This window comes from Dermacentor silvarum, chromosome 2, assembly GCF_013339745.2.
Source record: "Dermacentor silvarum isolate Dsil-2018 chromosome 2, BIME_Dsil_1.4, whole genome shotgun sequence".
Classification (NCBI taxonomy): Eukaryota; Metazoa; Arthropoda; class Arachnida; order Ixodida; family Ixodidae; genus Dermacentor; species Dermacentor silvarum.
Genome location: NC_051155.1, coordinates 126,393,258 through 126,419,261, shown reverse-complemented (window position 1 = coordinate 126,419,261; position 26,004 = coordinate 126,393,258). Strand labels below are relative to the sequence as shown.

Sequence of the window (26,004 nt, the reverse complement as noted above, 5' to 3'; positions counted from 1 at the left end):
CTGAGAAATGGAGCATGCCTATCATGGTACTGCTTAATTTTTTTCACTTTGGTAATCTGTTTTACGTCGTGTAAATGCTGAATTAGGTATAATTGCAGTATAATAGGTACTGAAAAGGCGGATGATTTAGCTCGCAAAGGACATGATCACATAAAATTTATAAAAGTGTTTTTCATTAAAAGTCAGGCTTCAGGTATGGCGAAGCGATATGTACTCAATGAACGGCGTAGAAGATGGTCTTCAACTTCAGGCAATTCCAAGTTTTTGTTCAACATCAACACAGAACTCCAATCAAGGCTACCATACTGTCTACCACGGCATCTGGAGACCCTGTTTCACCGGCTTCAAATGAATGTTTCATACATGAACAACCTTTTTTTTTGCATTGGCCAGACCACAAACCCATGTTGTGACAACTCTGGCTCCGTGCAATCTCTAGAGCACATATTGCTTGAGTGCCCAGCTTACAGAGACGAGCGACATCGATATAAAATGAACATGGAAAAGCTCGACCAAGGCCCCTTGAAATTGACATGGATGTTGGGTTCTTGGCCTTCCCCATCCAAAAAGCACAAAGCCCTGAAGTTATTGCTGTAATGTTAAAATTAAATTATGGGGTTTTACGTGACAAAACCATGATATGATTATGAGGAACGCTGTAGTGGGGGACTCCGGAAATTTTGACCACCTGGGGTTCTTTAACGTGCACCTAAATCTAAGTACACAGGTGTTTTCGCATTTCGCCCCCATCTAAATGTGGCCGTCGTGGCCGGGATTCGATCCCGCAACCTCGTGCTCAGCAGCCCAACACCATAGCCACTGAGCAACCACGGCGGGTTTGCTTCAATGTATTGAGGTTTGCTGTCTAAACTAAGGCTCACGCACATCGTCTCATCAAGACTGTGATCTTATTTTTTTATTGCGATAGCAATTATATGGACACTTCTACCGGATTTCTGCCGTCGCCGTCGCCGTCGTTGTCGCCGTCGCCGTGAGGTTCCCTATAGATAAAATCTTCGCCGCGCGCCGTATGCCCGAGCGGAAGCGTGCGGGGACGCGCGCTTCACGGAGAGCGAACGCACTCAATCACCCACGCGCAAGCAAGGAAGCGGGAAGCCAGCGCCGGAGGGAGCGCGGGGGGGGGGGGGGGGGGCGCAATTCTACGCTGCCAACAACCGCGCTCGTCGCTCGTCCGCACCGTCTCTTATCTCCACACGGCTCTGACCTTTATGCGCCGTGCATTCGCCGCTCAGTTTCCGTTGAAACGATAGACCGCACGTACCTTCGCCCGCTGCGGCGTATATACGCTCGCTGCCAGCGTTTTGACAGTCGTTGTCTGCAGTCGTTCAGTGTGATCTATTCCTGTTTGTTTGTGCGTGCTCACACCACGCTTGTTCATTCAGTTAGTAATAGTCGGGCCACATTTTCCAACGCACGCTACACATGCAATGCTGCCCAGATCGGCAGTGCAGCACTACAGGTGTGTCCCTTCGCACGCGCTGCCCACGGTAAGCGCTTCTCTTCAACACCACCGTTTCACACGCGCCTTCTCGTGGTCATCGAGTCTCTCTTCATGTCGGTCTACTTACGCCCCAGCACACCTGCTTACTTAATCAGCTCATGTTTACTACAATTCATATTGCTACCAAAGTACCTTACTTCGTATGACATTGCTGTGTTGCTATCGCATTCATTGCTTCGCCCTTAGGGCGAAACTGTGACATTTTTTGCATTCCCCGTCTACCTTCATCACCTCGAACACTTACTCTACTGGTGATAACCTGACACGAGCTGCATTTTTTTCTTCTGCTTACTCTTTTCTAGTGCCTTCCTTCTAATTCGTGCCATTCGCTGCAGAGTAGCATGTAGGCGAAAATATGCTTGCTGAACGCTGTGAATTTTCAATAAAGAGCTTTCTCTCTCTCTCTAAGTAGTAAAGGGAGAACATATTGGCCACCCGGACTGACAAGAAAGAATTTAATTATTTGATTTCCCTCGAAATAAGTTGTGTTACCATCAATATAATATATTATTTGCTTTCAAATAAAAATATTCTGCTTGAAAACATCTCATGAGTGTGTCTGCATAAGGTGACCACTATACGTACATATTGCTTTTATGCCAGTCATAATGAATTGTACACTTGCTGATTAACCTTCAATTCCTTGCTGCATCAAGATAAGCACTTGTGCACAACCTTTTTACACACGGTGAGAACTTCATCCATGACTGGGCACATATTCTAAGGTTTTATTTTGTTTGGAAAGCTTTCAAGCAACATGTATTCAATCAATCGTTTTATTCATGTATCAGTGTACATGGATGGGTGAAAAGAAAAAGCTGCCGATAAGACAGCTTGACAGGTTCTCACCCCCAAACGTTTCTAAGCGGCACGTTTAATGCTGCACTTCGTCTTTGGTGGTTTTATATACGCAAACAAAAAATGAAAAGGCACTTCGCGCATCCAAGTGCTTTAAGCGCACTCTTAGAATTGGCAGAGTGAAAAAAACACAAGGCATGAACAACCAGATGCAAGCATATCAGCAAGGTGTACTCGGAGCCTCACACGCGTGCTGAATAGTAAAGAGGGGTGTCTTGTCGACCTACGCAGCTGTATTCCGCGATAGTTGTGCGTGTGCTCTGTGTTCTTGCAAACTGTCACTAGCACTACAGAAACGGCGCCATCGCACCGAACACGGGTATTTTGGTCGAATCGCTCAGCTACACTATCGCTCTCGCGTAACGTAGAACGCGGCACGTTGGATTCGAGAGATTTCGCTCAGCCAGGCAAGGCAGCGCCCAGTGACAGCGATCGCCCGAGAATGCGTGCCATGTTGCGAATGTTGCGATTGCAATACATTTTTGAAAGCTGGCGCAGATAAGATGACTGTGCGGTGTTTGGAACAAGGATGACGGTGCCAATGCAACACATGCGGCTGCAGAACAGAATGTGCCAGCCCAGAGTCGCATTTTTACCGCGACGCGGAAACTTGAAGTCGCATCTGCAAAAAATGTAGGTCGAATCCAAGCTGTGAAGATGGATTTTAGCCAAGCTGATGCGGTAAAATGCCGTGTATGAAATTTATTTTATTGCACAACGACATTTACCACTGTTTGTGGTCACTGTGGTATACGCTTATGTTTTCTGTTTTGACGCTTGAAACGTTCTTGGGCAAGGTCCGCACACCTCGAAAGCAGACACGGCTTGTCCGGGGAATGCACGAGCGAGAACGTCGAGGGCACTGCTTTTCTTTGCGGCGTTCTGTACGACGGAGATGCGCGACAACTCGTCACGGAACCACAGGCGATCACACATGGCACAGGAGAATCCAAATTCCACGTCGAGGAACTTGCACTTGAATTTCGCCGTCGTTCCCTTCAACGTGGCGACCTTGTCGGCACGCTACTTTAGTCGCTTCGCAGCATTCTCTGCTTCGCGTCGCTCATCGTCATCCCAACCCATGGTAACCCGGGATGAACTGAAGGCGTTGCTAGACCAGTTTCCCTTTTATTGCGATAGCAATTATATCGACACTTCAAGCGGATTTCTGTCGTCATCGTCGCCGTGAGGTTCTGTATAAAGTCCAAGGGCGATAAAATCGTCACCGCGCTCCGTATGCGCCAGTGAAAGCGCGCGGGGGACGCGCGATATCACGGAGAGCGAACGCACGGCGGAAAGCAAACGCGACTTCCGTCGCGCGAAAGGCCGTGAGGGTATGGGAGGGAGGTAGGCAGGGTGACGCTGTGCTGCGGCACCAAATGCGTATCTTGCAACCGGGCGCAAGGGGAACTGGCCAAACTCTCCCGCGCGAAAGGAGGAAAGCGGGAAGGCAGCGCGGGAAGGAGGGGGGGCAGCTTCTACTCTGCCAACAACTGCGCTGGTACTTTGCCCGGCTGCGGCAGTCGCCCGCACCGCCTCTTAAAAGCGACCTCTACACGGCTCTCACCTTTGTATGCGCTGTGCATTCGCGGCTCAGTTTCCGTTAAAGCGATAGACCGCACGAACGTTCGCTCACTGCAGCGCCTGGGCTTGCTGCCAGCGTGTGGTTGTCTGTGGTCATTGAGTGTGATCTAATCATGTTTGCTTGTGCGCGCTGACACCACGCTTGTTAATTCAGTTACTAAGCGAATGTGTCCATGTTTATGCAGCCGATAAAACTACTATCCCTACTCTGAAGACCTGCGAAGCATCGCAATTGATGCTGCTGTTGCTACAGTGCTTGCTGTTGCTACAGTGCTTGCAGCGGCGGAGCGCCACTCAACTACGACGCTTCGCGCGCTGCACATGTGCTGCAAGCGTGATGCGGGAGAGGAGGAGTGGGGGAGAGGGCACACCTGTGCTCGAGCTGTTGCGGACGGACGGCGCACGCTACATGTGAGTTAAAGAAATGCTCTGCACACAGCGCAAGCGCCGCACGTATGGCAAAGTGCCCCTTTGGCAATCACCCAGTGCGTGAGCTATATATAAAAAGAAATGTCGCAGTTTCGCATGAAAGGCGAAACATCGCAATTGATGCTTCGCCTTTCAGGCGAAACTGAAGGCATGAAGGAGACTGAACCCGATGACGGGGCTACTCCGAGGTCGCGGGAGGAGGAGGTGCGAAAGGTCATGAAGTTCCTGCAGGTGCAAGTCGAGAGCAGAGAAGAGAGCCAGGCCTCCCGTTCAAGGTGCCTACCCAAAATGACCTCTGCGGGACACGGGCGATGACAACCTTGTCTACCACCTCCGGTACCGTCAGCATTAGCCTTGGCCGCAGGATCTGCATGGAACGACCATTCCTGCTGTGTACTGTGCGATAACCGTGACCACGCCATAAAGGACTGCCACGTCACATTGTCATCCCACGAGATGAGATGCCGGCTTGCTGGAAAGAACTGCTGTTTTAAATGCGGCAGAGAGGGCCATGTAGCACGAATGTGCTGCAACGCCGCGTGGCTCAAGTGCAAGTTATGCTCTAAACGTCACATTTCCGTACTTTGCGCCATATGGAACCAAGATCGCAACTACCCGTCTTCGGAGACCAGTGATCCACTTCTCCACCATGATCCAAAGAAAAGTGTCAAGCCGCCAGTGACAAGTGCTCCAGCTAATAGGGATACGTCTTCACCTGTCTTGATGCAAGCGGCCACAGTTTGGGCGTCCGGAAAACACTATTCCGTGTTAAATTGACTACTTCTTGACACTGGAAGCCAGAGAACCTTTATTCGGCGCGACCTGTCCAAAAGGCTCGACCTGCCGACCGGAAGTCTGCACCATGAAGACTCCAGCCATCGGACAAGATCTCGCACAGTTGCTTGTCGCAGATGATAATCGACTGGGCGATCGGCCGATACCGACAATCAGTCTTCTTATAGGGTCAGATAACTACTGGCGCATACTGACCGGAAGAATAGAACGAGGGGGTGCGCGAGGGGTCATTGGCGCCCGCGTGGTGTCGTCCGCTGCGGTAGAGTACGCGGATGTCCTACTCTTGCAGGCGAAGTGCCCAACGTGCAAGACGGCCGGACGGATCTTTCAATGACGACAGCCAACATAGTGCGTGGTGGTCCGAGATGACATCAAATTTGCGGCCATACAAATATGGCCAGAACTTCTTAAAAGCCCAGATGATCGCGAGACATTCTTTTTCTGTCACGGTGTAATTATTGTCGGCTTTCGTAAGCGTTCGGCTGCCATAAGCAACAACATACTCAGGGAGCCCTAGCTTGCGTTGCGTGAGGACAGCGCCAAGGACAACACCGCTGGCATCTGTGTGTACCTCTGTAGGGGCCGTCGGGTCGTAGTGGCGCAAAATTGGGGGGGGGGGGGGTAGTCAGCAATCGACGAAGACTCGTGAACGCCTCGTCGCACTCTGATGACCACGATGTGAGGAGCCCGTTGCTCCTTAGGAGCTTCGTCAGGGGCTATACGATGGCGTTGAAATTCCGAATGAAGCGTCTGAAGTAAGAGCATAGACCGATGAAACTGCGCAATTCTTTTATGGACGTTGGCTTGGGGAATTCGGCAACGGCGCGAAGTTTGTCGGGGTCGGGGAGAATTCCGTCCTTGGATACGACATAGTCCAAGTATTGTGAGTGGCCGTGCAGCAAATCGGCACTTCTTTAGGTTTATTTGTAGGCCGGCGTTCGATAAACACGTCAAAACACGCCGGAGGCGTTCGAGGTGCGTGGTGAAGTCGGATGTGACAACTGCAATGTTGTCAAGATAGCACAAACATGTGTGCCACTTTAAGCCTCGCAGAACTGTCTCCATCATGCGCTCGAATGTCGCGAGCGCATTACAGAGTTCAAAAGGCATGACGTTAAACTCGTACAAGCCGTCAGGGGTGATAAACGCTGTTTTCAGCCCGATCGACTTCTTCCATAGGCACTTGCCAATACCCGGATCGCAAATCCAGAGATGAAAAGAACTCGGCTCCTTACAGGCAGTCAATTACGTCGTCTATGCGTGGCAGGCGATAGACGTCCTTGCGAATGATCTTGTTGAGCCGGAGATAATCGACGCAAAACCTTACGGAGCCGTCCTTCTTTGTAACAAGGACGACAGGAGACGCCCATGAACTTTTCGAGGGTCGAATTACTTCGCGCCGAAGCATGTCGTCGATTTGCTCGTTAATCACATGACGTTCGCTGAAAGAAACGCGATACGGGCGTTGTTGCAATGTTGGGTGAGAGCTAACGTCGATGTGGTGCGTTACAGTTGAAGTCCAACCTAGAGAAGCTTGCCCCACGTCGAAAGACGAAGGAAATTCTTCCAAGAGCGACAGCAGCTGGGAACCCTGGGCCGCTGTAAGGGTTCCAGCGATGGAGGAACCAAATACATCTCTGGGCAACGCGTCAGATGTAGAAAAAGCACTGAGCGTACGGTAGGCTGCGCAATTCGGGTAGTCGGGCACGTCGACAACTTGCACGTCGTCGATGGCTTCCACGGCACAACACATTCTCCTCGGAGCAGCATGACAGGGTACGGGCACGGGTTGCAAACGAAAATTGTGCTAGCGCCCTTGATGATGTCCACGACTGCAAAAGGTAGCAACAGGCCCTTCCTTGCTAGGAGACGGTCAGACGGCGAAAATAATGCAATGGCTTCCGAGAGGCCACTGCAGAGCATGGACCCGATCATTGACGCGTTGGGAGCAGCCTGAGTGTCGGCTTCGACACCCGGAAAGCGACGGAGCGTCTGTGGGCGTCAAATCTAGCAGCGGCGATAGTTCTATTTCGGCCCGTCCGCAATAGATAACGGCATTGTGGCGCGAGAGAAAATCCCGGGCGAGGATGACATCGTGAGAGCAGGAGGAAATGATGAATTCTATGGCGTATACAACGCACTGAATTTCTACACTAGCAGTGCAAGATGCCAAGGGTCGAATACACTGAGAACTTACTGTGCGAAGGGATAGTCCGGTTAGGGACTATAGGGGCGTCGTGATTTCCGAATTAAGCGGCAAAGTGTAGCGTCCATAACACATACGACTGCTCCTGTGTCCACGAGTGCAGACGCGTGGACACCGTCGACAAACATGTCTATCACATTGGATTGAGCGGTGCTGGTGCCAGGGTCTGTTGGGGTGGTGCCAGGACCTCGGTGTAGCTCAGTGGCACAGGCGCAGGAACATGGTGGCGTTGGTCTGGGAAGACCTCGGCGATTTCTTGCTCGATGGCGCGGCGGAGCGGACCCACGATAGTCGAAGCGGGCTGTGGCAGATGCGGCGGCTGAGCAAAGGGTACCAAGGAGAGTTGGTGTGCTACTTCCTCCCGAATTAATATTTTCATTTCCGCAAGCAGTGCGGTCTGGTCGAAGGTGGTAGCCAGACCAGCCATGTGTTCGTCGCGTGATGAAGACCGAGCAGTCAACGAGCGCTGCCTGCATAGCTGCTCGTAACTTTGGCATAACGTCACAATCTCTGTGACGGATTGTGGATTCTTAGCGAGCAGCATGTTGAAAGTGGCGTCCTCGATTCCTTTCATAACGTTTCTGATTCTGTCTGATTCCGACATCGTCGCGTCCACGCGCTTACACAAGTCCAAGATATAATCGGTGTAGCTAGTGAAGGACTCTCCCGGCTGTAGGGCTCGTTCTCGAAACCGGGATTCTGCTCGCACCTTGCGCGCAGCAGGACGACCAAACACAGCTACTAATGAGGTCCTGAACGCGGACCATGTCGGAATTTCCGTCTCATGGTTGTTGTACCAGAGGCTTGCCACGCCGGCGAGGTAAAAGAGCACGTTGCTTAGATTCGCGGTGTCGTCCCATTTATTGATGACGCTTGCTCGTTCGTACGTGGACAGCCAGTCCTCCACGTCGTTGTTGTCTGTGCCGCTGAAAACAAGAAGATCCGTGTGGCGAGGTAGACCAGAGCACACGGCGGAGGGTGCAGGAGGCGTGTGATGGGTCGTCGGCAGAGATGCATCCTGAGACAAGGTTGAAGGGAGCTCCAGGATGAGTTCGAGTGTACCACTCTCCACCACTTGTAAAGGCGTTTATTGTACGCAAGCGTTAAGGCAGACCATTGCATCAGTTTCAGGAACCGCGAGCGCGAGCGGCGTAGTCCGAGCGATGCGCTGGAGAAACTGACCCACTAGACAGCGCTCGTAAGGATGTCCCACTGTTTCTTCCATCTTCTTCAGTACAGAGCTCTTTTTTTCTTTTTTTGGCGCAAGTCGTTACCATTGCCTACTGGAAAGAGAACTAATATTGAGACACATATCAATCACGTGCTTTTCACACGCTGTTGATAGAAGACTCTGCCAAAGGTTCACTCAAGTCTGCAGGTTTTTCTCTGGGTCAAAAAGCATGCAAAGTAATTTAAAGTGAGGTGAACATACATCAAGATATTCATTCTCTAGGCATACTCTGTCCATTCAGTTGGCTACCTCCTTCTCTTTAAAAAAATATAATAAACTTTGTCCTGTATATATATTTAGATACATTGTCTGTGCATGGTGTTCTCAGCGGAAATATTAAGAAAATGTTGAAGTGAGGAAACACGGATGAGGTATCCGCCGCTGGTGCTTCCAAAGCGCTTGTCCTCCTATTGGCAGTATTTGCCGAAATAAAGCAAAAGTATAAATTGAAAGCCGTGCACATCCGCGCCAACAGTGATGCAGTAAGCTTTTAGCCACAACAAAGGCGAAAAGGTAGATGCAGCGTAAAAGAAGCCTCAAATTATGTTGGTAACAGAACTCCGGTAATGACACTTTAGGGGCGGGGTGGAGCCCCCCTGGAAAACTCCGGAGGGGGCTCGAGCCCGGGAGCCTCCGCGTAGTCGGCGCCTATGGTAGAAGCCATAGGCATGACCATGACTGAGTAAAAATGACAATGAATCAGAGAAAGCGAATTACCACTCAAAAACCACTGGAATGGGTTCGGACGTGGGTACCAAGTGAAGGAAACACTAAAGAATGAAGATAGAAGTCGCAGTCATGACCATGACTCAGGAAAAATGACAATGACTCAGCGAAAAAAAAGGTTATTGCTCAGAAACCACTGAAATGGGTTCGGACGTGGGCACTAAGAGAAGGAAAAGGCTAAAGGCTGATGGCCGAAGTCATAGTTATGAGCATGACTAAGGCTTTCACCGTGGGGTCTCTTAGGTGTAGCTAAAGGGACTCCTGAGGACTCATGACATGAATGTCATGACATGCGTGTCATGTAGGTCATGAAAGAGCCGCCTAGGTCTTGGTGCTGTCATGGTCGTTGCGTTAACTTGGTAGGCTCCCCGCACGCTGGTTCGCATAACATTGATTCCCACAGGGCGTGGGATCTGCCGGCATTTTTCATTAAGGCGAAAGCCTTATATGTCTCATTCTTTAGTCGACCTTCAACGTGCTTGAGCGAAAACCGTGTCGTCGAAGTGAAATCGTACACAAAGATAAGTTTATTGCCATCTCTACATTTTTACAATTCACTGGTGTAACACCATTCATTTTTCTTGATATACTGGTATCTGTTTACACAATATTACACACAATTATACACTAGGCATTTGTAACATAAAATTTGATCAGTTTCAAACAGTTATACAATGTTTAGGCTATAACATTGTACTTTCGTTCAGCCTTGCACAGTTATACAATGTTTAGTTTGACTCACAGTACATTTGAAAATGCACTTGCAAATGGATCAGCCTTGTATTTTTATACATTGTTTAGGCTGCCCCTTATTTCTCACAAAATTGTTATTCTTTAAATCTTGTTGCGGTCACATAATTCCATTTTTTTCCCTAAAGTTCAAAGACTTGAAGGCGTGTTAATATGGAATAATTGGTATTTCAACTGTGTTTTCTTTTACTACCCAAAATTTTGTATGCCATTTTTTAAGGAAATCCACAATGACTTCTCGGTGAAGAAATTTACTTACTGCACCGACCCCGCATCCTGTCTTACCTATATACAAACGCTCAAGGAACAATCGTGATGGTGTGCGGGTCACCGTCGTTATCTTCTTCTATGAGTAAGCAAGCAAGGCTTGGCCAACAATTCTGATGTCGTGCTGGTCAAGGAATGCTCATGCAACATTTTTGATGGTGCGCGGTTCCCCATCGTCACTGTGTTAAGATAGCGTTAATTCAGGCACTCGAACCCACTACCTTCGGTGGGAGTCGAGCGCTCGAGCTTATGTGGGAGTCGAACCCACCCCCTGTGGCGTTTAGGCGAAGTTAATTAAGGCATAGGTAATTATTAGAGAAATAATTGACCACTCGAACCCACAACCTTTGGTGTTTATTAGGGCACAGTTAATTAAGCTAGCGTCAATTAAGGCACTCGAACCCGCGATTTTTGGTAGGAAAAAAAAAACAAGTTATAAGAAGCAACAACCCATTCGAATGAGATAATTTAGTGAATGTCTCTTGAGTGCCAGACTTTCGCCTTCACCCTCTTTGGGTTATGCTGAAGTGACTGTCAATTTTTCCCCCACCTGCGGTTGCGCACACCGCTGCCGCTGAGGCGAACGCCATCTGGATCGTGGTGTTGCAAGGAAACGAGCGGGCTTGCCGCTTGGTATGAATGGCAGATTAAGCGCTGGAAAAGGTGGTGCGTGTTTGAGTTTCCACGTAACAAAATTATGTTTTCTCGCATATTCAAATTACAATTCGACGCTATCATGTCTGTAGATTGTATTTTAGGTTGTACTTTAAATTTTTCTGACGCATTTTACTTTTATAAATTTAGTTATTTCAGTATCACCAATGCGCCACGCGGAGAGCCTGCGTGGTTGTGGTTTTTCGCCAACGACGGTAGGCGCCAACAGCGGAATTTTTGCGACACTGGCCCCTTAACGCTGTCGGGTTAAAATAAGTTAACGAAAATGGCTCGCGAGTATACAAACCAGAGACCCGCTTTGAGACCCGCTCTTATAGGCTTTGTTGTGAAATATTAAAATATCATGGGCACCTACGTGCTTTGTGGCACACTACTGGAATTGCACTAGATCTCTATTGTGTCCCACTAGATCTCTATTGTGTATGACCGCGAATCATTTTTAATGACTTGTTTTAACCGTGAGCTAACATTTTTTAATTGGTTCCTCACTGACTGATGGCGAGGCTAGCGGCCGCCTCCGAAAGATGGCGCGACGTGCACGTGACCCGTAATCCTGGAGATATCAGTACTAGAGAACCGGACTGCGGAGCAGCCACTTCTGTGACTAATAACAAGAATGAATGCTTCAAGACGCAGTTTACCACTCACAGAGAAATCAGGACCATGACTGCTAAGCCGAGTTCTTAATGTTTTTTCTGTGGCGGTTTTTTAAATGTTTTTTTCACCCGCGGTGGTGGCGTAGTTGCTTTGGTGTTTGTTGATCTGCTATGCCAAAGGTTGAAGAATCGATTCGCGGCCATGGCGGTCGCATTTGGACGGGGGATAAATGCAAGAACACCCGTGTGCCGTGCACTGCGTGCACGTTAAGCAACCCCAGTAGATAAAAATTAACCCGGACTCCCCCGCTAACGTGCCTCTTAAGCATATCGTGGTTTTGGCACGTAAAATCCTGGAATTTAATAATTTTTATGTAGTGGGGAATATGCATATAGCGTTGTGGGCAGTGCCATCGCTTCGGCGTGAGAGCCGAGCTCGAGATGCTGATGCCAAGAGCTAAGAGTGTGTATGCAGAGCCACTTGTAATCCCTCGGACGACCGTCAATAAATCCGCCTTTCATTTCGTGGAAGTGCTCGGTAACCTCGAAAACTGTAACTCCGAAGTCGGACGCTACCAACTGCTGCGACCATGCCTGACGACACCCCCCAGGAAGATAAACCACAGCCTCCAGCGGTCATCGTTTCTGGCGTGTTGCGCCAGCGTGATCCTGCCATCTTCAGTGGCACCGATGATCAAGACGTGGCGGACTGGTTGTCATAGTAATAACGGTTGAGCAAACGCCATAAGTGGGACGACGACGCCAAGTTGCACAACGTGTTGTTTTACTTAATCGGCGTCGCGAACCTCTGGTTCCGAATTCATAACAAGATTTCGCCTCATGGAGCGAATTTAAGACATGTTTTGCTGAAGTGTTCTGGCGCCCCGCTGTGCGCAAGCTTCGCTCTGAACGACGCTTACGTGCGTCAGCGCAACATCACGGTGAAACTTTCAGAAGGTATATCGAAGATATCATTGACCTGTGTTAGAACGTGTATCCGTCAATGGCAAAACAGGACAAGATAAAACACGTTATGAAAGGCATTGACGAGGACGACTTTCAAATGTTAGCGAAGTTCCGCGTACCATAGCCGAAGTTATCAATTTGTTCCATCGTTTTGACGAGCTACAGAAAAAAACGCATCTTAGCTGAACGCCCACCGCCCCTGGAAGATTCGCTAGGAGCATTGTTTATTGGCGACAACGAGACAACTTTGCTGACGTAGATAAAAGAATTTGTGCAGAAGGAGGTCACTCGACCGCTCTCCTTAACAGCACTGACGCCCTATATGCCATCTGACCGGATATATCCGGGTGTTGTTTGTTTATGTATTACCAATGACCTCTACCAGACACAGCGTGAGTGGCTACTTATCCTTTTAAATGAGTTTCACTCCTCTTTTGACTTGAACCAAGCATCATTAGGCCGCACAAGTACCGTTTTTCACCACACCGAGACGGGACGTCACGCATCATTACGCCGCCCTCCGTACCGCGTGTCATCCACCGAGCCTCATGTCATCGCTGAGCAACTTCAGGACATGCTTGAACGTGGTGTTCTCCGACCTTCCTACAGTCCTTGGTCGTCTCCCGTAGTAATAGTTAAGAAAATAGATGGCTGGATTCGTTTCTGTCTGGACTATTTTCGCCTCAACAAGATCACACGAAAATATGTCTACCCTCTACCGCACGTAGATCACGCCCTGGATTCTCTACATGCTGCCGAATTATTTTCTTCTTTGGACTTGCGATCGGCCTATTGACAAGTCCCGATGGATGAGTCCGACAGCTCGAAGACAGCTTTCATTACGCCTGATGGCCTGTATGAATTTACGGTGATTCGATTCGGCCTATGCAATACGCCAGCGTTATTAGAAAGAATGATGGACAAAATTTTGCGAAGCCTCAAATGGAAGACGTGTTTACGTTACTTAGAAGACGTGATAGTTTTATCTCCTTATTTAACCATTCAACTCACTCGTCTCCGCGAAGTTTTTACTTTCCGTTCCACCGCCGGCCTTCAGCTTAACTTGAAAAAGTACCGCTTCGGAGCCCACCAGCTGACTATAGTTGGTCACGTCGTTTCCAAAGACTGCGTCCTTTCCAACCCTGACATGCTTAGTGCTGTCGCAGAATGTCCGCGGCTGACTACAGTGAAAAAGCTCCGAAGTTTTGTCGGTCTCTGCTGTTATTTTTGTCGCCTTGAGGGCAATTTTGCCATCGCACCCCTGACGAAGCTCCTAGCTGGCCATGGTGACCTTCGTGATTGGACTCCGGCATGTGACTAAGGCTTGACCACTTTTCGTCGTCCGCTTACCTCAATGCCCGTTCTCCGTTACTACGACCCGTGTGCTCCGACCGACAAAGATCACACGGACGCCAGCGGACTTGGTCTCGGAGCCGTCCTTGCGCAATGCAAGCCTGGCTTCCCGGAATGTGTGGTTGCCTACGCGAGTCGTGCCCTCACAAAGGCAGAAATCAATTTTTCAGTCATGGAAGAGTGTTTGGGTGTTTGGCTATAGTTTGGGCTTTAAGTAAATTTCACCCTTATTGTATGTTCATCCCCTCGACGTTGTGAGGGACGCCACGCGCTGTGCTGGCTTGCGTCACTGAAAGACCCGTCGGGGCGTCTTGGACGTTGGGCTCTTCGATTCCAAGAATTTGAAATTCGCGTCACCTATCGCTCCGGACATCAGCATTCTGACGCAGATGCACTCTCCCGGTCACCTATGCGATCCGACGAAGCGCCATCCTCATCAAGGGAGGGCGCCGTTTCTATGTTTACTGTTACTGACGTGCCTTCTGAAGAGAGAAAAGACCCGTGGATTGCGTCCATCACTGAAATTCTCACCACTTCTTCAACGGCTGCATGCCCTCGAGCCCTTTGTCGCCAAGCTGCCCATTTCGCAATACGGGACGCCATCTTGTAGCGCCGAAACTATCAGCCAGATGGTCGCAAATGGTTGCAAGTCATCGGTCGGAATTTGCGTTCCCACATTAGCACGTATTTCCACGCCGACCCACAACAAGCTCATCCTGGCGTCCTGAAAGCCTACGAGTGGCTCCGACAGCGGTAATAGTCGCGTGGCATGTATTCTTACGTGCGCAAATACATTCGGTCATGTGCAGCTTGTCAGCGACGCAGGACATCTCATACGACAAGCCCACTGTCACCTTTACCGTGTCCTGCACGTCCTTTTGACCGAGATGGGATCGACCTTTATGGGCTCCTTCCATGCACTGCTAAAAGAAATCGTTGGATAATTGTCGCAGTAGACCATCTAATACGATACGCCTAAACTGCTGCACTTGCTTCGCCTGCTGCTCGCGCTGTCGCCGCGTTCATCTTAGGGCATTTCATCGTACGGCACGGCGCACCGCGAGAGCTGCTCAGCAACCGAGGCTGTGTCTTCTTGACGGACGTTATTAATGAGCGATTGGCAGCCTGCCGCACTATTCACCGCACCACTACGGCGTATCACCCACAGACTAACGGTCTAACGGAACGGTTCAACCGCGCTATTTGTGACATGTACGTTGCGGCTGATCATTCCGACTTACGCTTACAATACTGCCACTCAGGCTACTACAGGACACTCACAATTTTTTCTTTATGGAAATTAACCAACCTCTACCAACGACACCGCACTTCCGTATCACCGAATCCACCCTTCGTGCAGAAGTTGCTCGACATGATAAAGAGTGCCGTCAACTGGCTCGTTCATTCACGTCGGATACCGAAGGCATCCAAAAAAAGTCGCAGTTTCGCCCGAAAGGCGAAGCATCAATTGCGATAGCAAATTAGTAGGGAGCTATACGGAGTAAGGACAGTAGTTTTAGCGGCTACATAAACTTGGGCACATTCGCTTAATAACTGGATTAACATGCATGGTGTCAGCGCGCACAAGCAAACATAATAGATCACATACGATGACCGCAGACAACCACTGTCAAAACGCTGGCGTGAGCAAGCGCAGTTGCAGCACCGAGCGAAGGTTCGTGCGGTCTATCGCTTCAACGGAAACTGAGCGGCGAAAGCACAGCGCCTACAAAGGTAAGAACCGAGTGGAGATCGGTTTCAAGATACAGTGTCTACGTCAGCTCGCAGCAGCGCAAAGTGCAAGTACGCAGTTGCTGGCAGAGTAGAAGGCGCATCCCCTCCCGCGCGCGAGATTGCATCGCGAGATCCCCTTGCGCCAGGTCGCTAAATGCGCAGTTGGTTCCGAAGCACAATGGCGCCCCCCCCCTCCCTCGCTTTTACCCTCCCCCCCCCGGCCTTGCGCGCGACAGAGACGTCGCGTTTCCTCTCCGCCGTGTGTTCGCTCTCCGTGAAAGCGCGCGTCCCTCGCGCGCTGTGTGTGCGGCCCTCGCACGTGCAACATACGGCACGCGGCGACGATTTTATCGCCCTTGGACTTTATACGGAACCTCACGGCGACGACGCCGGTAGAAATTCGCTTGGAGTGTCCATATAATTGCTTAGCAATTCAAGATCGCCGCGACCATGATCAGCCCACACAGTCCCTCGCCGTGGATTCAAACGTCTGGCTTCGGCTGCCATTCCAATCTCCAGGCCTTAGGCCAAAGCTTGCTCCAAAATATCAGGGTCTGTACCGCATCGTCGAATGTACATTGCCTGTGAACTATGTGGTTGAACCGGTGACGGCATCTTCGGACAAGCGCCGCCATGGCCGTGAGATGGTTCACATCAGCCGCCTGAAGCCGTACCACTACCCCCTCGTCGTGTCATCACCTTAGGTCTCCAGGATGGTTCATCTTTGCCGCGAGGGGAATTGTAGTGGGGAATATGCATGCCGCGCTGTTGGCACTGCCATCCCTTCGGCGTGAGGTCAGAGTTCGAGCTGCTGATGCTAATAGCTGGGACTATGCATACAGAGCCACTTGCGATCCCTCGGACGAGCTTCAATAAATCCCCATGTCACTAATCATTTTGAAAGTAACATACGGCTCATACAATCATCCATAATCAGTCAGATCACATACATAGCAGCCTTCCACAATTGGTTTGCAGCTGAAAAGACCAAAATTAACAACCTCATAAAAAAGGCATACAAACTAGCACTAGGGATTCCAATCAGTACAAGCACAGATCTCTTCCTAAAGTTAGGACTCCACAACACACTGGACGAACTCATAGAAGCGCAACAAACATCCCAGGTGGAACGACTAACCAAAACCAAAACAGGACGGCATATACTACGCAAGCTAGGAATGAATTGCCACAATCAATACGGGGAAAAGAGGACGATAACGAGAGAAATTCGCGACAAACTCCTAGTAACAAATATACCCAAGAACATGCATCCCGTTTACAACAAGGGCAGACGCACGAGTAGAGCAGAGAAAATGATCCGAAGCTATGGCTCAGACGACAGATCAGCCTTCGTAGACGCGGCTGAATACCCACACAGAAATAGTTACGTGGCAGTAGTCGTAGATCACACCCAAAAGCCCCTTACAAGCGTGTCAGTTAATGCCAAACATTCCGAGACAGCAGAAGAGGTAGCCATTGCACTAGCATTGGTCTCCACAAACGCTCAATACATAATTAGCGATTCTCAGGCAGCCATTAGAAACTATGCTAAGGGTAGGATCTCTCCTGAGGCGTCGCGCATCATCATAGTCAACAAAGCAAAATTCTCTAACACGGAGAAGAACGGCAAGCAATTGCTCTGGTTCACAGCACATACGACTCCAGGTATTCACGCGATCAACCCCAACGAGGTAGCACACCGCGAAGCTCGAGGTCTTACTCGCCGAGCTGAGCAAGGAGTGACTTCTATCGGTCAGGGGAACGCGGAGGAGGAGATCTGGAGAGAAAAAGACAGATTAACAAGATTTAGCGATATTACAAAATTCTATCAAAATCAGAGGCGAATATTACCACCGCCTCACACTAAACTGAACAGAACTGAGTACGTTGCTTGGAGGCGATTACAAACAGAAACCTATGTGAATCCCGTGCAGTTAAAGACTTTCTACCCCGAGATATACGCCAGCCATATATGCAAGCTATGCAAGTCTGGTAGAGCCACCCTTCAACACATGTTGTGGGGATGTAAAGTATATCAAGAAAAAATGGCAGTCTCCCCGGAAAATCTACGGGCGTGGTGGTCGGCCACGCTACTCAGCTCCGAACTCCTAGACCAACTTTGGGCCGTCCAACGAGCCATGGATGCAGTGCGGGAGCAACATCTCCCAGTGGCCATCTAGGCGGCCCCAGTCCCGGGCCTCCCAATCGCCGGATTTCAAATAAAGTTATGTCACTCACTCGCTAATCATTTTTGATCCTTAAGAAGCGCCAAACACACAGACAAAAGTCGCATTTGGGCCCAAAAGGCGCAGCATTGATAGTGACCGTAATCTATTTGACGAATACGAGAAGTACGGCCCGTAGTTTTATTGGCCGTTTAAATTGCAGTACACATTCGCTTCCTAACTAGATAAAATTAATAAACCTGGTGCTGTGCGCGCATGACACCCCGCTTATTCATTGCAAGCAGGAAGAGATCTCACTCCATGATCGCTAACACTGGCTGTCAGAACGCAGAATCGAACCCACATCACAAAAGGTTCCTCAAGGGCAGCCACCAGACGCTTTAGCACAGCGGCGCCACAAATGCACGGCGATATGCGTCTATTCAATGGACGACTTTCACACCAAGGTATTTAGCCAGCCACGGATAACTGGGCATGTGCCGCTTTCCAGTGAACCGCTCGCCAACTTGGGTCACGGAATATGGTCCAGCAGGGGTGGGGGCAAGCGAGGGAACAATTTTTCAGTGTTCAAGGGCCCCTGCGCACCACGCACCTCACTCATCTCAGAGGCCACGCGCGGACTTCTACTACATAGCGCAGCGTGTACAGACAACACCACTTAGTCTAGGTGGTGTTGGTCCAGAAGGAAGTGCGAGAGAGGAGCCCGGCTTCTGCTTGACAAGTTCGCACGCGCCGGCACGCCATGCATTTCGGAGGCCAAGCGCAGTCTTCGTGTCACGCAATGAGATAGATGGCGCCGAGTATTGTTACGGAAGTTCGAAAGAGGATTCCTGCTGCAGTTCACGCCTCATACATAAATCGTTTCGGCTACGACAATACATCATACGGAATATCTTAAATGTTAAACGGAACACTATCGACCGTCATCATGAGATGGGTGCTGCCGAATTTTTTTGTATGCTGTGATGCATCCTGGTGAAGGAAATCAAGTTTTCGTGTTTATCTATTGAACTTCTTATAGGGCGAGGAGGCAAGGGCGCGCAGCACGCCTTTCCTCCTCTCTGGCTTGGGGGAGCCGGCTCGACGCTACCTGAATGTTTTGCCGTCGAGTGCAGAGACTATTTTGAGGACATAATTACTCTAAGACGTGTGAGTGCGTCGTATCGACGACGGGAAGAACAAGAACGAAAGAAAAAATTGTTGTCATTCACTTCGTTCACGAAAAAAATTAAGAAAGAAAAAAAAACGAGGTAACGCCGCGATTAGACCTCACATGGGCATCCCGCCTGCTCGGACCACGGGCTATATAGAACAAACTGATCTATCACCCTGTATCTACCACTGCTTTGGACACTCGCGCAGTCCGCAGCAGGTCGTTCTATGCGACTCGACAAGTGTGACTGCATGGTACGATATTATCAACCAGAACTATTTTATTCATGGGCGGAAACCTCCTCTAACAACAGAGGTAGTCGTGCAACGTACCTACAGATAAAGCTTCGAGCACTGTAGTGCAAAAACATATCTTGAAGAGGAACGGCTATGTCAACGATGGCGGCGCGCGATAGTTCCACTGTTGGGATCGTCATCTGTTTTTTAACTACTCATTGCTGTCAAACCACAGTTTATAACTACGGTAAGAATCCTGCAGTAAGGACACATTACTGAAACGAATTTTCAGAAATACGCAACTGAGCGCTGAGGCTGATTGTTGACTGAAAACATCGCTCTATGGGTGCTTCGTGCACCCTGACGCCACACGAATCCGGCCATGCTGATTTAAATCGCTTCCCTACGTCCCACATAACCATTTACCACGCAGAAGATGCCACGTTATAAGAAATGGACAGCGAGACGCGAAAATAACCACCGAAAACTTCCACTTTGCGTTTGCCTGGCATAAGAGACGGAGCGCTCTCTCAAGCCAGCATGCCGACTGCCATAGATGGCACCACTGCCTATACGCAATATAGGGGCGCGCCCCTTGAAAAATCTGTCAGCCCTTCTACTGGGGTGGAGATGCAAGACCAGCGAAGCTGTACTATGGTGGGAATTATGTATTTCCAAATATGGCTACTAAGATGTGATGGTGTAATTGGTTATTTGAACCATTAAATAATGAGAAATATAGATGATCCGGTGGTTTTCATTTATTTAGTGACCACAGGGACCATGGCCATATGGTCGCTACAGTACACCGCCATAGGGTGTACGGCAAAGGCTGAGACATTCTTCATAAACACATCACCAACTCCGCACGCTTTAGGTGCGAACGCGGGCAAAACGCCGCCTCCGTCGACAACAGTTGCGCGCGTTGTTTGTGTGACCGCACACAACCGCTGTCAAAACGCTGGCTACGTGACGAACGGCTAAACGCCGTTGCCGAGCACTGTTAGGGGAGAGGTGGGCGAGAGCCCACACTCTTAATCTGGATCCACATAAGATCCACGTAGTAGCTGGAACTTTTTTGCAAAAAAGTTACAGTTATATATTTGGAACCACGTTCCACATACTTCAAAAAGTAGATGGAACAGTGCAGCACTTATTTTACTTATTGATTATGTGGATCGTCGTTCCACATAAGAGTATATGGAACCCTGTTCGAAATAAAAGGCTTGTTTCAGTTACTGGAACGTTGATCCACATAAAATAGCGATGGCTATATCCGGTGCGCCGTTCCAGGTACTTTCAGACCTGCTTTTTATATAAAACAATGTTGTAATAAGCAGTTAGGAAGCTGTCTATGGGTTCCCACTTGTGCAATATTTTTGCTTTCCCCTGTCAGTAAAAACTGAGGTCATATGCCAAGCTGGCTTGACATGTGGCCTGCGGTGATACCAACAATTGGAAAGTAGAAATTTTGCAGCTGTGTGGTCCCCGACAGTTCCCAACAGTTGCTTATTAGAGCACAGTTCTATATAAAAGTAGGTTTGAGGTACCTGGAATGGCACAACGGAAACCTTGGCTTCGCCTGCCAGATCCTGTTCTGGCCTTTAGCTGCATGTAAAAGAAACAAGGTACCTAAATTAAAACACCTATGAAACAAATTCTTACAATGCTTTTCAACATGAGCAAACTTTATTGAGTGGCAGTATTGCATACACTGAAGACGTGTTCGTCTCAAATTTCATAGAAAATGACTAGTCAACAAAGAACAAATACCGAAAAGAAAAGAGACTAAGCATTAAGTGGCATTCAAGTGTATGCCCTATATTAAAAGTGGGTAATAAAAATGGCCCGAGACATAAGTACACCACATTCTCATAAACTTGCACATCGGCTATGGAAAAAATAAACATCAAACAATGCTATAAAATATACTGGCTTATCACAGGAAATAAGGTAACTCAAATGCGCAAGTACCCATATGCCATTTACCGAGTTTACGCATCCCCGTTCCAAAAGAATTCAGTACTCTAAGAATTATACGAAAAAGGCATAAAACAATGGGCTTACAGAGTTGAATTAGAACAAGACCAATGAAGAATGTAGTGAATAAGTTATTAAACGGAAAAGACAGTGCAAGCCAAATAAGCAATGAAACAATTGCACTCGAAAACTTGAACACTAGAAACAATATAGTTGGCAGATCACAGATATACGTATAATATAAAGCTAATCATGACAAACACTTTATAAGTCCCTGAAAAAGCCCCCCACTCCAGGCAGGTTACATGCCCCAGCATTGTGTAGTTTGGGATAACTCATCCAAACACTACCATGAAAGCTAGTGTAATGTTTGTAAAATTTTATGCCCCAATATATCTGGAAGCATGTTGCACATTTTAAACAGTCAACAAGGCAACAGCGAAATATAAGGAAAACAAGTGAGAAATATTTAAATAACCAAATAACTCAGCCTTGAAATTACAAGCTAGATACCTTAAAGAAAAAAAAACAAAAACAAGCCAGCCTTGAAACCTACAGCCAGCGCTTTACCTTGTGATAAAAAATCCAATCGTAAAGAAGGCACGACTTCACAATGCTGCAGCGGACATGCTGCTTCTACCTACCAAACATTTAGCAAGTAAATATAAGGCCTGACCACTTCAGGTTTTTCAACAGGGACTTACCTTAAACGGCATCAAGCCACTGTCCAAATGGCTCACCCTTCACAACTGCCTGCACAAGTCCCAAAACTGTCCAAAAGGGTATGACAGGTTTAAAATAAAATATACAGTCAACAGGAGGATGACTGTCTTCTCAGGTGATGATGCAGGTGGTAACACCACAACGTTTTCCTTGCAGACAATTTTGAAGTTGCATTCTCTTTCAAAATGCATGGGCTCTGGTGGACACCTGTTGCCAAGTTCTTGTGCCTTTAAAGAAAAGACAAGCAGCAAATTTTAACTACACAATGGCTTTAAATTGTGGTGTTCGTGATGATACCCTTTTATAAAACTAATAATTATATTTCACTATGATGTTCTTGGTTTCCTTTCTTTCAAACCTGCCAAAGGTGCCAGTGTGCACAAAAATTGTATGAGCATGCCGCACTGACGATTGCTTAGTGTGAATGGAATCGTCTGCTTTATTTCTGGAAAAAACGCAGTACGTTTTCTGGTGGAATTGACCTGAATCATCAATGTCGGCTTTTCCAGCCTTCGAGGGATTTTTAGGTACCAACCAAACAATATATAGTTAATCGTTGCGCACGTCCTACTTCATGTCACCTTTCCCACTACAATAAATGCGTCCCTCTTTACTACAATATGTCGTTTCACGTGCTGTTATAATGGCTAACGTAACTTACAGGTAAAACATGATTTGAAAAAGTCTGACTCTGAAATCACCTTTTCCATCCTGGTTTTAGGTATTTTGTGTACGGAATCTACAGCCCTGAACGTTCTTTTTTATCATCCCCTTTTCCATTCAAGAGAATCAGAAAGTGCCCCGTCCTTAGCTGTAGTAAAAACTGCAGTCATCAGCCTCCTTGGGTCGAACAAATTCCTTCAATGTCCACTTGAGACCTTCCCTGGTCCAAAAATCATCTTGCAGTTTGCTTAGCGTTGACCTCACAAGCCTCCACTGTGTCTCTAAACCTTATTTCTGCTTCAAAGGCAAGCTGAAAGAAATGCACATTGCCTGACACTTTATGGCCCACTGAAACAAAAACAGGCCCTAGGAAAGCTTCAAATACTTTAATTCTGCTGAACGATACGATGAGAGAAAATATCACCTTCACACAACTACTCAAGCAGCGGAGTTGATTCTATATTCATCTTGACTTAGATGAGATCTTTGAACATTCATTGTTATAGCAATGCCTTTTCACCAGTGTTAAAGGTTATAAAGTGCAAGCTGGTCTGTGTAAATGACCAGTCACTTTTTATCATTTCTCAAATGCTACAGAGCACAGCTGACTAAACATAAATCACAGCTTACAAAATAACCTACTCTTAACCTTACAGAGCAGACCCACACGATTTGAAAAACATGAGTGATCTTACCACGTCAGGATTTAAAAAGTATGACGGCAAATCATCTGGTGCATTGGAGCTGCGGGCCTCTGCAGTTGCGGCCAAAAGCATTTTCATTCGCCCAAGGTACATGCAAAAGGGATCTGTGACCATGTCCTCAATTGCCTAGGCAAAAAAGCAAAGCAGATAAAGAACTGTACACATCAGCAAAGCATAGATTATAAAATAAGCTACGTTTTTGTGCTTCTGACAAACCACACATAGTAACATCCATGAAAAAACGCCTGACGTTACCACTTAAAATGGCTAAATGCATTCCACCTGATCGTAGAAAATGTATGCACATAAATGAAAATTGATAGCATAGTTGAAGAGATGGCAAGCAGCTCATCAACAAAATAAATTCAAATCCTCCTGTCTGGAAGCTAGAGCCTAAGGAAAGATGCCGGGGCACACACAGGAGTAAAGGCAGTGAGCCAAATAAAGCATTTTCATTCGAGAATCTCAAATTGTTTGACGAAAGTGCAGCTTCCAAATTGAGTAGCAGCACAGGCATTCCTTACATTCCTTCTCTGCCACAGCTGCGGTCAATAGGCATAAATGCTTGGACTGACAGCTAGCACAACCCTCATACCTGTTAACATCTAGTAGTTCCACAAGATATCACACTTTGCCTGCCGAAAAAATGGTTGATCCCTCTTATATAGGAATCGGTATAGACAAAAGTGAAACGTGTCTTCAAGAAAGTGTAATGTTTATTGCACATTGATATATAATGTCTATTGGTTTTTGTGGCTAAAGCGCCCTAGGCGTATGCACCCACGCGACGCCTGGTGGCACGTCTCCTCCATCACGACTCCAACGTCAGCTGGCACTTGGATATGGAAGCTGCACCGCTGCACACGCTAGACAACGGAAAGACGAAGCACGTAACTAACATAATACAACGCGCAAGACAAAGCACGTAACTGTATCGGCAATCAGGCAATCAGCGCGTACAGCGCTTCGTAATGCAGCCTCCGCGATCAACTTCAGAAACATTTTCAGAGCTAATTGCGGAGGCCACGCTCCGCTGTGCTGAGTACGGTGAACGCACTACCAACGCCACCTAGGTGGCGTTGGTAGTGCTTCTTGATGCAGCGTCCCTTCGAATGCTGGCATCGAGGCGTCGTAGTGCTGAGACCACCGAAGCGTTCACTGTCGGTGCGCGTTAGTGTCATAATGCACTTCTCTCTTTTCTGCTCGTAGGCGGCGGCACCGCCCCGAGCAAGAGCGCGGGTACACGGAGGAGTGTTAGATATATAAGGCGCGTCTGTGTAGCTCTCTGCAAATGCGTTTGTGCGCAATGGGTTAAACGCTCGGCGATCTATCGTCGCGGACCGAGAGGTCGTGGGTTCGATTTCCAGATTTTGCATGTTTGTGGAACTTTTTCTTCTGGTTTCTTTCTTTGTATTATGTTCGTGTACATTGTAAGCTGACGTATTTCCGTGACGGAAATACGTCAGTGAGTCTTGGTGGACCCCGGCATAAAACACTTTCGTGTTAAAATAGTTTACCAATGCAAGAATAGCAGGTGTTGCTTATAAGCGTAATGCGTCAGCTGGCACTTTCACCATAGAGATAACTAACATGTTCAGGCAATGTTTGAACAAGGCCTTTGAGAAATGAAATTCTCACCTTCAGTTAAGTAGTGCGTCAGGACAAGGGATTGGGTTGCTGGAAGCGTGGTCACTTTCTGCAGGCTTCTCAGATACTTTTTCATTTGAAGCAGTCGCGTTTTCCTCGTTGCACTCACAGATCGCATTAATGCTTCTGAAATAGCATGAGTCAAGTAGAAATAAATGGCGGCATACACCTCGCATCGTAGTGGTCTCCCAAGATTATGCGGGAATCGAGTGCTCAGTATGGAATCGTTTAAATATTCTATTATATCTAACATAACAAAATAATAACGAATGTATTCAGAATGTGTTTTTGTAATGCTGATACCAGTTGTAAACATTACTTTTCCAGTCACAGGATGTGATAAATTTTGTGTTGTGGATCAAATTTATGTTTCAAAGTTGTGCCAAATCTTATCCTCTAGGTATATACCCTGCGTGGTGGCATGAGCCAAACTAGAACTACTGGTGGGTTAGGCTGCAGCATGCGATTCTCACAAATCATAACTATATGCCTATTACATGCGTCCACACTGCAACCACAGCCATGACACGAAGGGTTGGCATAGAGACTGGAATAATATTTTCATTTTTATTTTTCATAGAAAAGCGGAATATTTGTCACAAACTATCCAAGTGGACACAGCGATATTCGGTTTCTGCACAGGTCATTGTCGAACAGAGAACGTAGCTACGTTTGCAGAGTATTAAGTTTGAGGAGGCGCAGAAATGGCGTAATTTTTGAGGGCACATCATGATGTAATAACTTATTCAGCACATACGCGTTTATACGCAATTGTTCTGTCGTGCTACCAGAACTGACGCCCACGGCATAGAAATGGCAGCACAATTTCTGAATACCAGGCCCGGCATGCGTTCCTCACTTTCTTCCCTCCACCATGAAATGTTTTTGTGAACTAATATAAGCTGCCCCAAAATAGTTATATTATGAAGCGACAGCAGCGTTGCCTCACGCTACTGCTAAGACAACCACTGTCCCTTCATTTCTCTACGTGAGGGAGCAAGCTAGGATGGCGTGTACAGA

The 26,004-nt window shown here is 47.9% G+C and overlaps 1 protein-coding gene and 1 long non-coding RNA gene across 2 annotated transcripts in view; one reads left to right on the top strand and one right to left on the bottom strand.

Annotated features, from left to right (window-relative positions):
- LOC125943522 (uncharacterized) overlaps positions 1-26,004 on the top strand; it is a 1,494,167-nt gene that overhangs the window by 286,606 nt on the left and 1,181,557 nt on the right. The gene's annotated exons all lie outside the window — the stretch shown is intronic.
- The window catches only part of LOC125943150 (uncharacterized), a 37,937-nt gene continuing 34,829 nt past the window's right edge, over positions 22,897-26,004 (bottom strand). Inside the window, exon 3 of the long non-coding RNA XR_007465597.1 lies at positions 22,897-23,454. This is a non-coding gene — a long non-coding RNA (uncharacterized LOC125943150). The remainder of the gene's footprint in view (positions 23,455-26,004) is intronic.